The sequence below is a fragment of the Mesoplodon mirus genome (assembly GCF_964341445.2).
Source record: "Mesoplodon mirus genome assembly, chromosome: 10".
Classification (NCBI taxonomy): domain Eukaryota; kingdom Metazoa; phylum Chordata; class Mammalia; order Artiodactyla; family Ziphiidae; genus Mesoplodon; species Mesoplodon mirus.
This window is the reverse complement of record NC_138986.1, coordinates 29,526,904-29,543,412: the sequence shown is the minus strand read 5'-3', so window position 1 is coordinate 29,543,412 and position 16,509 is coordinate 29,526,904. Positions and strand designations below refer to the sequence as shown.

The window sequence follows — 16,509 nt, the reverse complement described above, 5'->3', positions numbered from 1 at the left end:
GTCAACTAATAATGAACAAGGATCTACTGTATAACATGGGAACGCTGCTCAATATTATGTAACAGCCTAAGTGGGAAAAAAAATTGGAAAAGAATAGATACGTATATATATATATAATTGAATCACTTTGCAGTACACCTGAAATTAACACAACATTGTTAATCAACTATACTCCAATAGAACATAAAAAGTTAAAAAAAAAGAAAAGAACCTACTGTATAGCTAGAAACTCTACTCAATACTCTGTAATGACCTATATGGGAAAAGAATCTTAAAAAGAGTAGATATATGTATAAGTATAACTGATTCACTTTGCTGTACAGCAGAAACTAACACAACATTGTAAATCAACTGTACTCCAATAAAAATTAATTTAATAAAAAGAAAACAGATAAAAAAGAAAAATAATAAACAATCTATTTAAAGATAAACCTGTGCTAAGTTTACGCCATTCAGAGATTTTTAAAATAGCTTTATTGAGGCATAGTTGACGTACATAAACTGCACATATTTAAAGTATAGAATTTGAACAACCCCTGCAAGGTAATGAACATATTTATCACTCTCAGAAGTTGCCTTGCACTTCTTCATAATCCCTTCCTTCAGGACCTCCTAACCTTCTTTCTCCTGGCAACCTCTGATCTGTTTGCTGTCAGAATACATTAGTTTGCAGTTTTCAGAAGTTTATAAAAATGGAATCATACAGGATTTTTTTCTGACTTCCTTCACTCAGCATAATTATTCTGAAACTCTTTCCTGCTGTAACATGGATAAATATTTCATCCATTTTATTATTGAGTAGCATTCCATTGAATGGGTGAACCACATCACTTAGTTTATGCATACCTATTAATGGAAATTTGGCTATTATAAATAAAACTCCTATGAGCATTTGTGTACAAGTCTCTATATGGTCATGTACTTTCATTTCTCTTAGGTAGGATCTAGTGGAATTGCTAGGTCAGATGATAGGTGTATGTTTAACATTTTAAGAAATTGCCTATTTTCCAAAGCTGTTTTACCATTTTACATCTCTACCAGTAAGAATTCCACTTCCTCATCAACACTTAGTATGATCAGCTTTGAAAATTTTAGCCATTTAATAAGTATGCAATGCAGTGTTATTTTGTTGTAGTTTTTTTGGGGGGTGTGCTGTACCTAATTATTTTATTTGAAAGAATGCTACAAATGGAAGAACTTAAGTTGGTGCTTTGGTGCAACTTATAGAAAAGGTAAAGGTAAACCCAAATGCATGCACTGTCTTGGTGACCAAAGAGGTCACCCCCATGGCTATGGAGAAGCCAACTTAAGGCTTAGCCCTAAGGGTCACTGTCTTCCAGGGTGTGCTTGTCAAAGACAGGCTCTGTAGTGTCAGGTTGCAGGGCTCCCATCTTATGCAAGTTGATTACAGTGGTCACCCAGTTCGTTAATGGATTTCACCTGCTCATTCAGGTCATATGTCCAGATGAAATCACACAAGTAGGTCTGTTTTTGTCAATGCCAGTCTATGCAGTTCCAGTACTGACTGACTCACACTTTTTTTCAAGTGTAACATACATTCCATTGCATTCAACTCACTCTCCCTGTGGTCTCAGTTTGGTTTCTTGATATCCTGATGGGAGTTTTGGGTATCTACTTGGTTCTTGTAGCTTCATCAGTTTCCAGCATGTTCTCTCTCCTTATGAGAGTGGTGAAGAAAACATTTGGCAAAGTTCTTTAAAGCCACAACATCACAGTCAAAGTAGTAAGAGGTGCATGGACAGGTAGATATAGGAGATGTAGATCTCCTGCTTGATCTGGCAGTTGATGGTGACCTCTGAGTCCTGGCAGTCATTCTGGTAAACCTGCAAGGGGGAACTGGCCACCATGGCAGGCAGTGGGCTCCTGGAGGTGGTCTGTGGGATCTGTGAGGAGGTGTCAGAGCGCTGGCCCTAAGTGGCAGGCCAGCTATGTTCCATAGAAAGAATACTGAAACAGGAAGCCACAGTGACTTTCTGCAAAGAATCTCTGCCTTATTGCATTGTAGCTTTAATTTGCATTTCTCTAATAATATTGAACTTCTTTTCTTGTGCTTATTTGCCATTCTTTTTTTTTTTTTTTTTTTTTATTCGATACGCGGGCCTCTCACTGTTGTGGCCTCTCCCGTTGCGGAGCGCAGGCTCCGGACGCGCAGGCTCAGCAGCCATGGCTCACGGGCCCAGCCGCTCCGCGGCATGTGGGATCTTCCCGGACCGGAGCACGAACCCTTGTCCCCTGCATCGGCAGGCAGACTCTCAACCACTGCGCCACCAGGGAAACCCTATTTGCCATTCTTATATCTTCTTAGATGAAGTGTCTGTTCAAAACTGTTGCCCACTTTTTATTATTTATTTATTTATTTATTTATTTATTTATTTTTTGCGGTATGCGGGCCTCTCACTGTTGTGGCCTCTCCCGTTGCGGAGCACAGGCTCCAGACGCGCAGGCTCAGCAGCCATGGATCACAGGCCTAGCCGCTCCACGGCATGTGGGATCTTCCCGGACTGGGGCACAAACCTGTGTCCCCTGCATCGGCAGGTGGACTCTCAACCACTGTGCCACCAGGGAAACCCAGTTGCCCACTTTTTAAAAATATGGATTATTTGTTTACATATTGTTGAGTTATGAGAATTTTTTACATGTGCGAGATACTAGTTTTTTATCAGAGTGGTACTTGGCAAAGATTTTCTCCTAGTCTTGGTTTTTCAAAGAACAATTTTTATTAAGTTCATTTATTAATTTGTTCTTTTATGAATTATGCTTTTGGTGTTGCATCTAAGAAATCTTTACCTAACCCAAGATCATAAACGTTTTCTCCTATGTTTTCTTTTAGAAGATGTATAGTCTTACATCTTACATTTAGTTTGTAACCTATTTTTGAGTTAACCTGTGCATATAATGTTATGCATGAATCAAATTTTTGTTTATTCATCCATTTTTTTCCATATGGATATCCAATTTCTAAGCACTTTTATTGAAAAGACTATTTTTTTCACCATTGAATTACCTTTGAACTTGTGTTGAAAATCAGTTGTCTATTATATGTAGGTCATTTTGTAAACTATTTTATTTTACTCTTTTATTTCTCTGTCTTATGACCAATGCCACACTGTTTTAATTTCTATAACTTTATAATAAGTCTTAATAACATACAGTGTTAGTCCTCTAAATTTATTTTTTGTTTTCAAAGTTGTCTTAAATATTCCAGTAGAATCAGATATCTTAAAACCTTCAAAAGTCCCAATATTTCCCTCCAAAGTTATGGTGCTAATACACTTAATCAGAAATAAAATTTAGAAAAAAATGGACACATAAAAATTGATGTTATTCATATATCAATATCTTGTTATACCATATCCAGAAGCTGTATTATTAGAAGAACCCTATCAAGGAGAACAGTCTGCAAATAGGAAGAATCAACTTGATTAAAAGAGAATGAAAATGTGAATGGAGAATAAGAAAATCAGAAAGCACTTTAATTTCATTAACTTGACTCATATTCTAAGTCCAAACATACTTTATTTAGGGCCCTAGAATAGCTTCAAGATATTCTCTTTAAGGCACATTCCTCCACTCAGCACAACAAAGGCTCAGAAGCTGAGCAGGATGACACAGGCTAAAAATACATTTTTATATATGTGAGATATATAGAGCTATATATATATTCAATATATATATGTATGTATATATGTATAATTTTTCCCTATTCCAAAGGGAAATTCCAAGAATGGCAGTGGGAAACTTCTAAGATAAGCCAGCTGTTCTTGGGTGGCCATTTTCATTTAAGTGACATGATTACATAAATTAAGTACACATGGGTTGGGAAATGTCTTGTAAAAAAATTTCCTTACAAGTAAATCTGGACAGATTTTGAGGTCTTGAGCTTCCCAACACTGTGCGTTCAGAAACAGACTGGAGCCCCTCCATCAAGGGTGTTGGGCAGCAAATTTTCTCACTGGGTGAGAGACAAATGTCACTGACCTGAAGGAGGCAGCCAACTCCAAAAATTGATGGGTTTTGAACAATTCATCTTATGGCATAGATAACTACAATAGGTGAGTAGTTTTCAAACTATATTCCAGAGTACAGCATTTTTATATATTTCATAGAGAGAGCGTTGGTTTGGTGCCTGCCTCAGCTACTGCCCTAGCAGTGTACCTCCAGCGCCTGGGTGAGCAAAATTCATGAGGAGATTCCTGCAGTTCAGAAATTAAAGTCATTCTCCTTCCATTGCTTTACACTTTCAATTATATAAACACATACTGGCTTTTTAGTGATCCAAGCAACATTTCACACTTGATTGGCCCACTTTTCTGTGGGAACTTTTCCTTTGCTCACATGGATTACCACAGGAACCATTTCAGAATTCTGCACAAAGTAGCAATAAAAACGACTTTGGCCCACATGTTTGACTGTAGAGTTGATATCTACCCCAGATCAAATAGTTTTTACTCTATAAATAAAGGGTTTGACCTGTTCATTTTAGCTAGCTTGTCTAAACACAGCAGTTCAGCTGAGAAGTGATCCAGATTTCAAGTGTCCAGACCTTACATATAGAAAACACATGCACACATTTGCACACACATGCAGATTCATGTGTGCACACAGGCTGCCATTCTTCCCCCTTTGACCAGTTTTGGAGTATCTGCTCCACTTCTCAGAGGAATCATCTAGTAAATAATCAGCACAGGGAGGAATAATGATCCTAGGATTTTTTCCAGAACACCTCTGGCTCAGTAGGCACTCGGATGAAAAGTAGGGCAAATACCAATCTTAAAGTTCATTGGCTGTTTAATTTCCAGCCAAGAAAGAAATGAAGATGGAAAAGGGGGAGTACCTGTGGTCTGTGATTACTGGGGTGGCAGGTTTCCAGAGACACTGAGCCTTGACTTTGTTTCATCGGGATTCTTCCTAAGTTGCTATTAAGAAGTATTTTCAACAATCTCTTTTTATTAGCCGTTTGTGCCCAATATAGTTTTCTAGTTGCTAGTTTGTTATGGCTTTAACATAAATAAGGTTCTAAAAATGTCTCACATGAGGAGTTGCAGGGCTGGGTATGCTATTTAGACCACATAAAAAGTCTATGTAAAGGACTTCCCTTGTAATGGGACTCTTTTATATTTAATAGAACTGTCATATAAACATATACTAGCATTTAAAATACAGTTTCTGGGCTATAAAATAAACACCATTTCAAATATTTCTGTTGGCTTTCACATGCATAGAGCTTAGTTCATTAAATGTTCTTTATTCCATTTATGTGAAATGTGTTTTTAACCACCAGAGCAGCACATAAAGTGCATTATCCCTTGAAATGCAGCCATTATCAAGTAAAGAGCAGTGAAAGTCAAACATACCAAACATTTTATGCAGATTCAAGAAAATTCCAGTTAATTTTAACACCTTGTACAATGCCACAAATTGGTACTTTCCCAATAAATTATTATTGATGATTATGATAACTGTATTCATAAAATGAAATATAAATGTGGACATATATCACAGAAAAATATATATATTTATTTAGAAATATTTTCACAATTTATTGTTTACCTGAAAGTTATACAATAGCAATACTCCATTTATTTTTCAAGTTAAAATGAAGTGGATTAAATAAAATGATTCTGCATTGCCTATCTTTATAAACTTGAGTAAAAAGTTGCTACAGTGTGCTTCAGTTTTCTCATCTGAAAAATGCTGATAATAGTATTTCCTAAGTCACAGTTTTCTTAGAAATTCGTTAAATATATAAAGTTAACACATATAGAGTTAACATAGTTTTTAGAATATTTCCAAGCACATAATCAGTAACCAATAAATCTCAGCTAATACTAATAATATTTTTCTAGAGCTCTATTTTAGAGTCACCACAAGTAAATATTTTCTTGCACATGTCGCAATATCCAACAGAAATCACGGGTGCACATTTTGTGCTAGGTAGAAAGAGCTATGTTGTTTATCAACATATAGCATGAATCAGTTTAGATCAATATATCTATTAACAATGTTTCATTATACTTAATTTTTGTAAAAGTTAAAAAGTTTGGGAGAGTCAAAGAGCCATGAGATGTGATTACTGTCCTTAAGTAGTTATGTGAATATAAAAAAGAAATTAATGACATTAATACATTAAAAATACTAAAATTAATCTTACCTAAAACACTAACAGTGACATTACCAGACAGTTGGGAAGTGGTTGGCATTTGATACATGGTGCTAGAACATGTGGCTATTCCTAAATAATACAACACAGAAAAAGTAAATGCCTGGTAAATTAAAGGCCTCAATATGAAAATAAAACTGAAAAACTTTTAGGAGAATCCTAAGAGGATATCTTTATAACATCAGGACTCAGAAAAATTTATTAAACCAGACACAAAACCCACAAACTATAAAGGAAAAAATGTTTGAAATTTATCTATTAGCATTGAAAATTTCTGTGTGACAAAAGGTAATATAAAAAAATTGAGACAAGTCACAGACTAGAGGAAGATATTTGCAGACATATTATAGCTTCCTTTCCCCCAAATAGTATCTGGAGTTCTTCATGTGTAAGCAACCAAAAAACAACTTAATAAAAATTGGACAAAGGATTCACAGAGAAGAAAACACAATGATCAGTAAATATATAAAGACCTCCCCAACCCCACTATAATAAATGGATATGCAAATTAAAATAACAGTCAGAGGATGTGTGCATATGGGTATAGCTGCCTAACTTGCATAAGACTAAATCTTTTAATATAAAACAACAAAAAATGTCTGGAAAATTTTTTAAATCTGTTGTAAGACTTCAGAGAGCCATCAAAATAGTTAGGACTTGATAAGCCAAAATTCCAAAGAGAAAGGAATAACGGAGAAGTAAGCTCAATATTCACTGTTGCCTGCCCTGTTGAAATATTTGTCAATATTTGCCAGTCTGTAACTTTCAGCCAAGATGCCAAAAACCAAACAAAAACTGGTACCTAAGAGATTAAGAAACTTCAGAGTTTCCAGCAGTCACAAAGGCTGGGGAGACAAAAAATTAATGCAGGGCTTACCATAGAAGATCATGGTAAAATGTCCCAGACATTCAGCTGAAACTTCAGAAAGGCTACGCTTTGGACTAACGAAACTGGAAATAGACTATTAGTGAAAAATATCTGGAATTAGTTCAACCCAAAATAGATTAGGATGACCTCCTTCTATTCTAATTGTCTGTCTACCAGAAGCAAAATTTAGTACTCTCTGTAGGAAAGTAATATTATCATGAGTGTCAGATTATTTTTAAACGTTTTCATATACAATGACAACATCCATTTAAAACAACCAGTCACACCAGAAACAGAATCAAATTACTTAGAACAAAAAGGAAAAAATTTGGTAAAATAAAAACAGATCCATAGGAGATCCAAATATTAGAGTTATCAGACACAGAATTAAAAATAATTATGGTTAATATGATCAAAAAAAAGTACAGGACAAGATAGAGACTTTTAGCAGAGAACTAGAGTCCAGAGAAAAGAATTAAATAAAAATTCTAGCTTGGAAAGATATAAAAACCCAAATTAAGAACTCAGCGGATTGGTTTAACAGAAGGCTGGGCATTGTTAACGAGAGAATTAGGGCACTGGAAGACAGGTTGGCAGGTAATAGCTTGAATGAAACATAGTGACTAAAAAAGAGGAAAAGTATAGAATATATTACAAGAAACATACTGGACATGATGAAAAGTCTAGCATGTAATAAATACATAATATGTGTAAAAGGAGAGAAGAGATAAAGTGGGACAAAACAATATTTGAAGAATATGACTAAGAATTTCCATAAATGTGTAGAAAATATCAAGCTACAGACTCAATAAATTTTATGAACCCCAAAAGAGATAAATACAAAGCAAGTCCACACAGATACACATCACAGTAAAACTACTGACACACAAAAGATTCAAACATACAAATACAAATACAGAGAAAATATCAGATGCATCCAGAGAGAAAATGTTACCCTCAAAAAAGCAAGAAACAGACTAATGGCTAAATATGCAACACAAACATTAGAAACTAGAAGAAAGTAATAGTTTTTAAATACTGGAATAAACTATCTGCTAATCTAGAATTGTATACACAGCAAAAATATCCATCAAAATTTAAGGTAGGGGCTTCCTTAGTGGCACAGTGGTTGAGAGACCGCCTGCCGATGCGGGGGATGTGGGTTCGTGCCCCAGTCCCCGAGGATCTCATGTGCCATGGAGCGGCTGGGTCCGTGAACCATGGCCACTGAGCCTGTGCGTCCGGAGCCTGTGCTCTGCAACGGGAGAGGCCACAACAGTGAGAGGCCCGTGTACCGCAAAAAAAAAAAAAAAAAAAAAAAAAAAAAATTAAGGTAAAATAAGTATATATTCAGATATACAAAAACTGAGGGTTAGTGACCTGCAGACCCACAATAAAAAATATATATATAATGAAATTTTTATTAAGTTCTTTAGGTAGAAAACTTGCATAGAAAAGCAGGAAAAAATAAAGAACAAAAAAGGATAATTATTTTAATACATCTGAATGAATGTCTAAAATATTGTCTAATACATTGTGTGGTTTAAATATGTGAAGATGTAAAATACATAACAATGAAAGATGGGAAAAGAATATATGCATTACTGGGGAAGTGGCAAAAGTAACAGTTTGTATTAAAATGTAACAAATCAAGTGTTCATGTTTTAGTCTTTAGTCTAATCAGCTAAAGAATAGTATAATAATGAATAACAAAGTAATAGAGGGTAAGTATGGAATAATAAAAAATACTTGATTAATCTAAAAGAAAACAAGAAAGGGCAAAAGAAAAACATATAGAAAATAAATAATAAGATGGTAGATTTAAACCCAAATATAACAGCTATTTAATTAAATGTTAAGTAGTCTGAACACTGTGATTAAAAGACAAAGTTTATCGAATTGGATGGGTTTTGTTTTTTTTTTGGTATTTATTTATTTATTTATTTTTGGCTGCGTTGGGCCTCCATTGCTGCGTGCAGGCTTTCTCTAGTTGCGGCGAGCGGTGGCTACTCTTCCTTGCGGTGTGTGGGCTTCTTATTGCAATGGCTTCTCTTGTTGTGGAACACAGGTTCTAGGCACACAGGCTTCAACAATTGTGGCACATGGGCTCAGTAGTTGTGGCATGTGGGCTCTAGAGCACAGGCTCAGCAGTTGTGGTGCACGGGCTCAGTTGCTCCGCGGCATGTGGGATCATCCTGCACCAGGGCTCGAACCCATGTCCCCTGCGCTGGCAGGCGGTTTCTTAACCACTGTGCCACCAGGGAAGTCCCTGGATGTTTTTTAAAGTCAGTCATTTATGACACACAAAAGATGCATCTTAAATGTAAGAATGTAGAAATGTTGAAAGTAATTTTTTTCTAAAAAGAATGAAAAAAGATACATATGCAAATATTAGCCAAAATAAAATTTATATAACTGTACTAATATTAGAAGTACGCTTTACTGAAAAAATCACTATTAGAGATAAAAAAGAATATTTCAAAATGATAAAAGATCCAATCTACTAGGCATATATAACAATTCATAAAGGCTCAAAATATGTAAATCAATTAACTGACAGAATGTAGAGAAGAAATTGACAAATCCACAATCATTGGGGCATTTTATTACAAAGATTGATGGGGATATGGAAGATTTCAGCAGCATGAGTAACCAGATTAACTGACTTGAAATAATAGAGGACACTGCACAAACATGGAATACACATTCTTTTCAAGTATAAAATTGGCCATATGCTAGTCCATAAAACAAGTGCTCAGTCTCATTAGTAGTTAAGGAAATACTTATTAAATTCACAATGAAATTATTACACATCAGAGTAACCAAAATAAAAAATACAGAAAATACCTCGTGCCAAAAGAATGTGGAGCAACTGGAATGTACTGCTGTTGAGAGTGTAGACTGGTGAAGTTACTTTAGAAAAATTTTTGTGTGAATCTACTAGAATTGAACAAATGCACTTACCATGATGCAACAATTCCATTCCTAGATCAATACCCAAGAAAAATGAACATGTGCTCACCAATATGAACAAGTTGTACAAGAATCTTCAAAGCAACACTCTTTATAGCAGCCAAACACTGGAAATGACTCAAATGCTTATCAACATAAATGGAGCAATAAATTTTTACACACACATAATGGAATGCCATAGACCAACAAGATGGACAAACTACCACCATGTTCAACAATGCAGTAAATTTCAAGAAAATATCTTTAGTGAACAGATCTAACACAAAAGATTCTGAGTCCGATAGTGATTCTGATACTAAATCAATCTGAATGAAACTAATCTACTTTACTAGTTTTTGGGGGGCTGCCATTATGAAGCACTGCAAACTGGATGTCTAAAGCAGCAAACATTTATTTTCTCACAGTGCTGGAGGCTAGAAATTCAAGATTGGCAGGGTTGGTTTCTTTTGAGACGTTTCTCTTTTGGTTTGTAGAAGACCATCTTCTCCTTATATTTTCACATTGTCTTCCCTTTGTACCCATCTGTGTCCTAATCTCCTCTCCTTATAAGAACACCAGTCATGTTGGATTAGGGTCTACCCCGATGACCTCTTTTTAACCTAATTACTCTTTAAAGACTCTATTTCCAAATACAGTCTCATTTGAGGTACTGGGGGTTAGAACTTCAGCAAATGAGTTGTGGGGCGGGGGTACAATTTTGCCCATAACATTTATGCGATTAAAATTTAGGGTAGTGTTTACCTTTAAGGAGGATGGTGGTAGTAACTGGGAGGAGGAAAAAGGAGGTCTGATATTCTTGATTCTGATAATACATGTATTCTCACTTTATAAATGCTCATTAAGCTGTATACTGATGATTTGTGTACTTTTCTAAATGTTTGTTGCTCTTCATTTTAAAAAATCTTAATAAGAAAATATGAATTAATAAAAAGTAATTTACATCCATCAAATTGCAGCAATATAAAAAATACAATGAAGTGTGAAGACTTATGCACTGCTTGTAAGTTTATAAATTAGTGAAACAGAGAGCAATTCGGCAATTGTTGGAATGATAACAAAATAATTGATATACTCGTTGAGCACTGTTCTAAGCACTGTTGTATTTACTATGACAATGTCATAAATGGTGTATTTTTAGAGTCTGAACTGGACTGCTGTAAAAAAGTGATTAATAAAAACCCAGTGGTTAAATAAGACATCTATTTATCCTCCTTATAACCGTCCAGCAGTAGATGGCTAACAGGGCAACTCTACCAGGTTCAAGATTTCAAGATGGAGATTCCATCTCTAGGAATAAGGACTCTCTCTCTCTCTCTTTCTCATACACACACACATACCATTCTCTCTCTCTCACCATTTCTAGATAGCAGGAAGTGGGGAAAGGCAGGCAAACACATGCAGGAATGTACATCACTTTCACTCACACCCCATTAACCAGAATGTAGTCACATGTTCACATCTAGCTGGAAGAATGCTAAGAAATGTAGCCTTTATCTGGGCACCTGAAACTCTGCTATGGACAAAGGAGATAATGGATATTGGAGTACAACAGGCAGTCTGTCATAGGCAGTTACTTCTACTATCATGATTTTAGAGATCAAGAAACAGAGTCAAATATGGTAAGGGTACACACAGAGTAAACGACAGAGTCAAGACTTGAACTCACACAAACAACATACCTACTGTATGATGCACTGCCTCTCTACAGCTAATAAAATTAAAGTTTTATACCCTGTAACCCAGCTGTTCTAACACACGTGCATAAAGACACATGTACTGGGATATTCATTGCAACACTGATTGTTAAAATAAAAAACAAACAAGCTAAACTAAACTAAAAAAGACATGCAATGGAAACTTCTCAGCCATTAAAACTAGCGTTCAATATGAAAAAATCTCCAGAACATAATACTGAAAGGAAAGAAGTTATAGAAAGAATACATACAGTATGATGTCAGTTGCATAACATTTTAAAGATAAAAAATATGTATTGTTTATGACTGAATAAGTGTGCAGTAAAAGTATAGCATATGTGTGGGAATAATGTTCACAAATCTATTAAATATGGCAAAATGTTAACAAATATTTAGTCTTATATGCTCATTATTTTCATTTCTGGTTTTTGTGTGTTTTAAAAATTTACCAGTGGTGTCGAAATTTTCTTTTTTAGATGCACTGACCACATGGTGTAGATTTATTGGGGATAGTTTGGATATAAATTGCTCTTTATAATCTCTGTAAACTATCAATATATTCTAGGAATACCAATCCCTTTTGGGCTACCTCTCACAATAGGATTGATATAAAAAATCATTATCTTGCTTTTTTTATCTAGAAATATAGTTGGTCTAGATGTGATGGCTTACTCAGTTGACTTAGGATTCAAATTTCACATTTAATTTTTACATTAATCATATAAGAGATAAACTATTTTTCTTTCATATAAATGATGTAATTTTCTGTTTCTCATCCTCCTATACTTGCAAAAGTTCTTTCCTTTTCATCTAAAAATCTTTCAGACTAATTCATATTGGTCTACCATTTCAAATTATCAGTTTCATTTCCAAGTGAAAATTTGATTTACATTTTTGTGACTAAACAAAAATAACAACAGACTTAATCACATTTAGGTTAGATTGAATTTTTAAGTGAAGCAATTTCTTCACATCTTTTCTAGGTGGGGCTGGGGGAAAGAATGGGAACGTGAGGAGAAATCTTTGATAGTTTTTTTTTTCTTTTTTTAAGGGCAGGCTCAGGTGTGGTGTAGAGAGATTATAGAGTCAAGATTCTTCCACTGGACAAAAGAAAAAAAAAGTTTTTCCACTGGATATTCCAATTATTCTTTAGGTGCTATCTTTCTCTTAGACCAACATTATTTAAATCCAGATATATTGCCTTGGCTTAAAACAATTTGGGGTAAGAGTAAAGCAGAATTATTAATAACTTCATCATTCTTTCTTCTTATCAAATGCTGACATATTCAAGACAGATTTGGAAATTTTGGGTACCTAAACACTCATCTCCTTCATTATTTAAAGTTGATGAATTCCTAAATTAATTCTTAAACCTTTCTTTAACAGGACAGACAGAAATAAAAGAAGGATAGAGATGTTTCTCTTACATTTGAACCAAAGTTACTTTATTACTTAGTATAGCTAAAATTATCAAAGACAGATTTCATGTTTTAACAATGGATTCTCTACAGTTTATAGGGATATTGTTCTACAGAGGAAAAACAAACTGAGGACTTTTATAAGAGGGCATTCTTGGTTCAGAGTACATTATAGATGATGTGCTATCACTTTCAGACCCAACAAAAAAAGAGACAAGGTTTTAATGTTAAAACACTAAGATTGACTTATTGATATTATGCTTGTCAAACACAGGAGAAATGGTTTTATAATGTTGATAAAGTGAGCATAGAATTTAGTTTTGGCTATAGATATAATTTCTTATGTAATGCAACTACAAAAACAAGTTCTTGAGGGTTCTCTGAGGAGTAAACTGGGTTGAGGTGGACCACTAGAACTTCACAGTATTCTTAGTAAACTGGAGGCTAATAATGACCCCATCTCTTTCTGGAAGCTGAATGTTTCTAGCTTCATACCTAGGGGTTCACATAAGAAATGCATGATAGCCAAACCTACAAAATTTCTTACTTACAATCTCTTTGGGGTGAAGTGAGCTTCTTTCCTTTTTTTAAATTTTAATTTTATTGGAGTATAGTTGATTTACAATATTGTGCTAGTTTCAACAAAGTGATTGAGATTCTTTCTTAATGAAGAGGGCTGCAATAAATAACAACGTGTCCTTAGAAAGGTTGTTTAAGGATAACCCAGATCATTGGACCCATTAAAACTTCTTCAATATGATAGGCCTTCTAAAACTTTTGAGAGTTTATTGTCTCTCCTGTGCCATTCATCAGTCTTAATGGGCATTCAATGCACTTGCCACTATCTGTTCATCCTCTTCAGTTAGCATGACATAATCAATATTGCGGTCCAGTGCCATGGATAGACAGAATATATTAATTGGGTTTTAGATATAATAAAAGTGTTGTAATAACCAGACTTCCAAGTAATAATGCCCATTAGGCAACTACAAATGTAATGGTTGTGTAACAAGGTAAAAAATAAATGAATATGCATGAAAATCTTGGTTTGGCAATAAATTATAAGAGGATGACAAGGTCTTCCAGAAATAAATTAGTCCTCAGAGAAAAATGACACAAAAGAACAGTAAACCAGTTCTGTTGTTTTGAGCTGCTGTATGGCCCTGTGCTGCCTCTATTCTTAAATTAAAAGATAAAGTGTTGTACAACAACACTTGAAACTAATATAAAGTTATATGTCAATTATATCTCAATGAAAAAAAGATATGATATTAACGTGGGCAGTGCACCAGGACCTACATGGTTAGGAAAATAACTGTGAGTAAATACAGTGTAAGGATCAAGAAAAGTGAAGAATGATTATCAGTTTAAGGATCAGCAGCAGGACTCTGCCTAGAGAAGAGTAACAAACTCATATCCTAGTGGGGAGGACTATTTTGGCTTGGCTAATCTGATGAGACATCTTTGATATGGAAAATTAGCTTTCAGAATATTGCCAGTAAAATTTATGCATGAAATAAAGTGATTTTAAAGAAAATTATATGGGAGATTTCAATAAGCTAGCTAGAAAGGAAAAAAAACCCACCAATAACAAACATTAGATTGGGGAAGAGAAGAAACATGATGGGGATGGGAATCCAGGAAGAGGAAATAAGCAGTTAAACTTTTCCAGCAGGAGATTGTGGAGGGGGAGGAAAGGATAAGGATAATGGCAATGACTTTTAAGGTTAAGAAGTTTATATTTAAACCATATGATCTTCTGCATAAGTCTCCTGCCTTGCCCTATTTGCCCCCTAAAATAAGTAAAAGTCTATGACCTATGTTGGCTTTCTGGTAATGTTTTGGAAAGAAATCAAAGAAAAGACCCTGTGTTCCACATTAGTATCAACCTGAGACATATGAAAGAAAACAATAAACAAAAGGAAATAAAAGAGACAGAGAATTTCTCATAAATAAGAAATTAGAGACAGAAGTGTATCGATATGGGAAAGAATGCTTATAATCCCATCCTGAACGAAAAGGGGGGAGAGGATATCTGCAAATAACCATATCTCCATTTCTAAATAATACATTTTTTCTATCAAAGAAAAAAGGTTTAAATTTTTTTATTGAAATCTACCATACATACATCAAAGTGCAAAAATTCTAAGAGTACAGCTTGTTTATTGATCACCAATTGAACATACCCATGAGACCACCCAGATCAAGAAATAGAACCTTATCAAATTCCCAGAACTCCCCATCCTGCACATTCCAATTACTACTCCCATTCTCCTCTCCAAATAAATTCACTATTGTAAGTTTTAAAATCATAGATTAGGTTCGCTTGTTTTGACTTTCATATGAATGACATCATAGTACATGTTTTTGTGAGTCTGGCTTCTCTTGCTCAATTTTATGCTTGTGAGATTCATTCATGTTGTTTCACTTCTCATTCATTATCATAGCTATATAATATTTCATTATATGATCACCATACTTTATCCATTCTACTGTTGATGAACTTTTGAATAGATTTTACTTGTAGACTATGACATATCTTTTGGTAAACACATTGTCTCATTTCTAATGGATATATATCTAGAAGTAAAATTGCTAGGTCAAAGGATATATATATATATATATATATATATATATATATATATATATGTAACTCTAGTAGAGAATGCCAAAAAGTTCTTAGGTGTTTGTACCTATTTTCATTCTAGCTACGAGTATATGAGAGTCACAGCAGCTCTGCATCCTGACCCATACTTGACTGTGTTATCTCTTTAACATTCGCAATTCTGGTAGGTTAATATTGTATTCATTGTGTTATTAATTTACATTGCTTTGGTGATTCATGAAGTTGAACACCTTTTTACGTGTTCACTGGAATTTTTGACATCCTCTTTTGTAAAGTATGTGTTGAAGTCTCTTGCCTATTTTTCTATTGGGTTGTCTGTTGTTTTTATTTATTTATTTATTTTGTGATTGACTCACAAATTACTCTGGATATGAGTCTTTTGATCATTATATTTGTTGAACTATTTTCTCTCACACTGTGGAATGTCTTTTAATTACATATTTTCTTTTTTCCAGCTTTTTATTTGTGAATAACTTTTGACTTGCAGAAAGTTGCAAGAATAGTACAGATAATTCACCTCCTTATGTTAACAACTTATGTAACTATAGTACTATTATCAATGCAAGGAAATGAACATTGGTACAATACTACCAAACTAACCTACAAACTTTATTCTAATTTCATCAGTTTTTCTTCTAATGTCATTTTTTGTTTGTTTCAAGATCTTATTCTGGATATCACACTGCATTTAGTTTTGTCTCCTTAGTCTTCTGCAATCTATGACAGTTCCTCATTCTTTCCATTTTTTT

The 16,509-nt window shown here is 34.4% G+C and overlaps 1 pseudogene across 1 annotated transcript; it reads right to left on the bottom strand.

Annotated features, from left to right (window-relative positions):
* Positions 1 to 1,319: 1,319 nt before the first annotated feature.
* LOC309811168 (ferritin heavy chain-like) lies at positions 1,320 to 1,868 on the bottom strand (annotated as a pseudogene). The gene has a single exon. The product of its transcript is annotated as a ferritin heavy chain-like (transcript).
* Between the last annotated feature and the right edge of the window lie 14,641 nt (positions 1,869 to 16,509).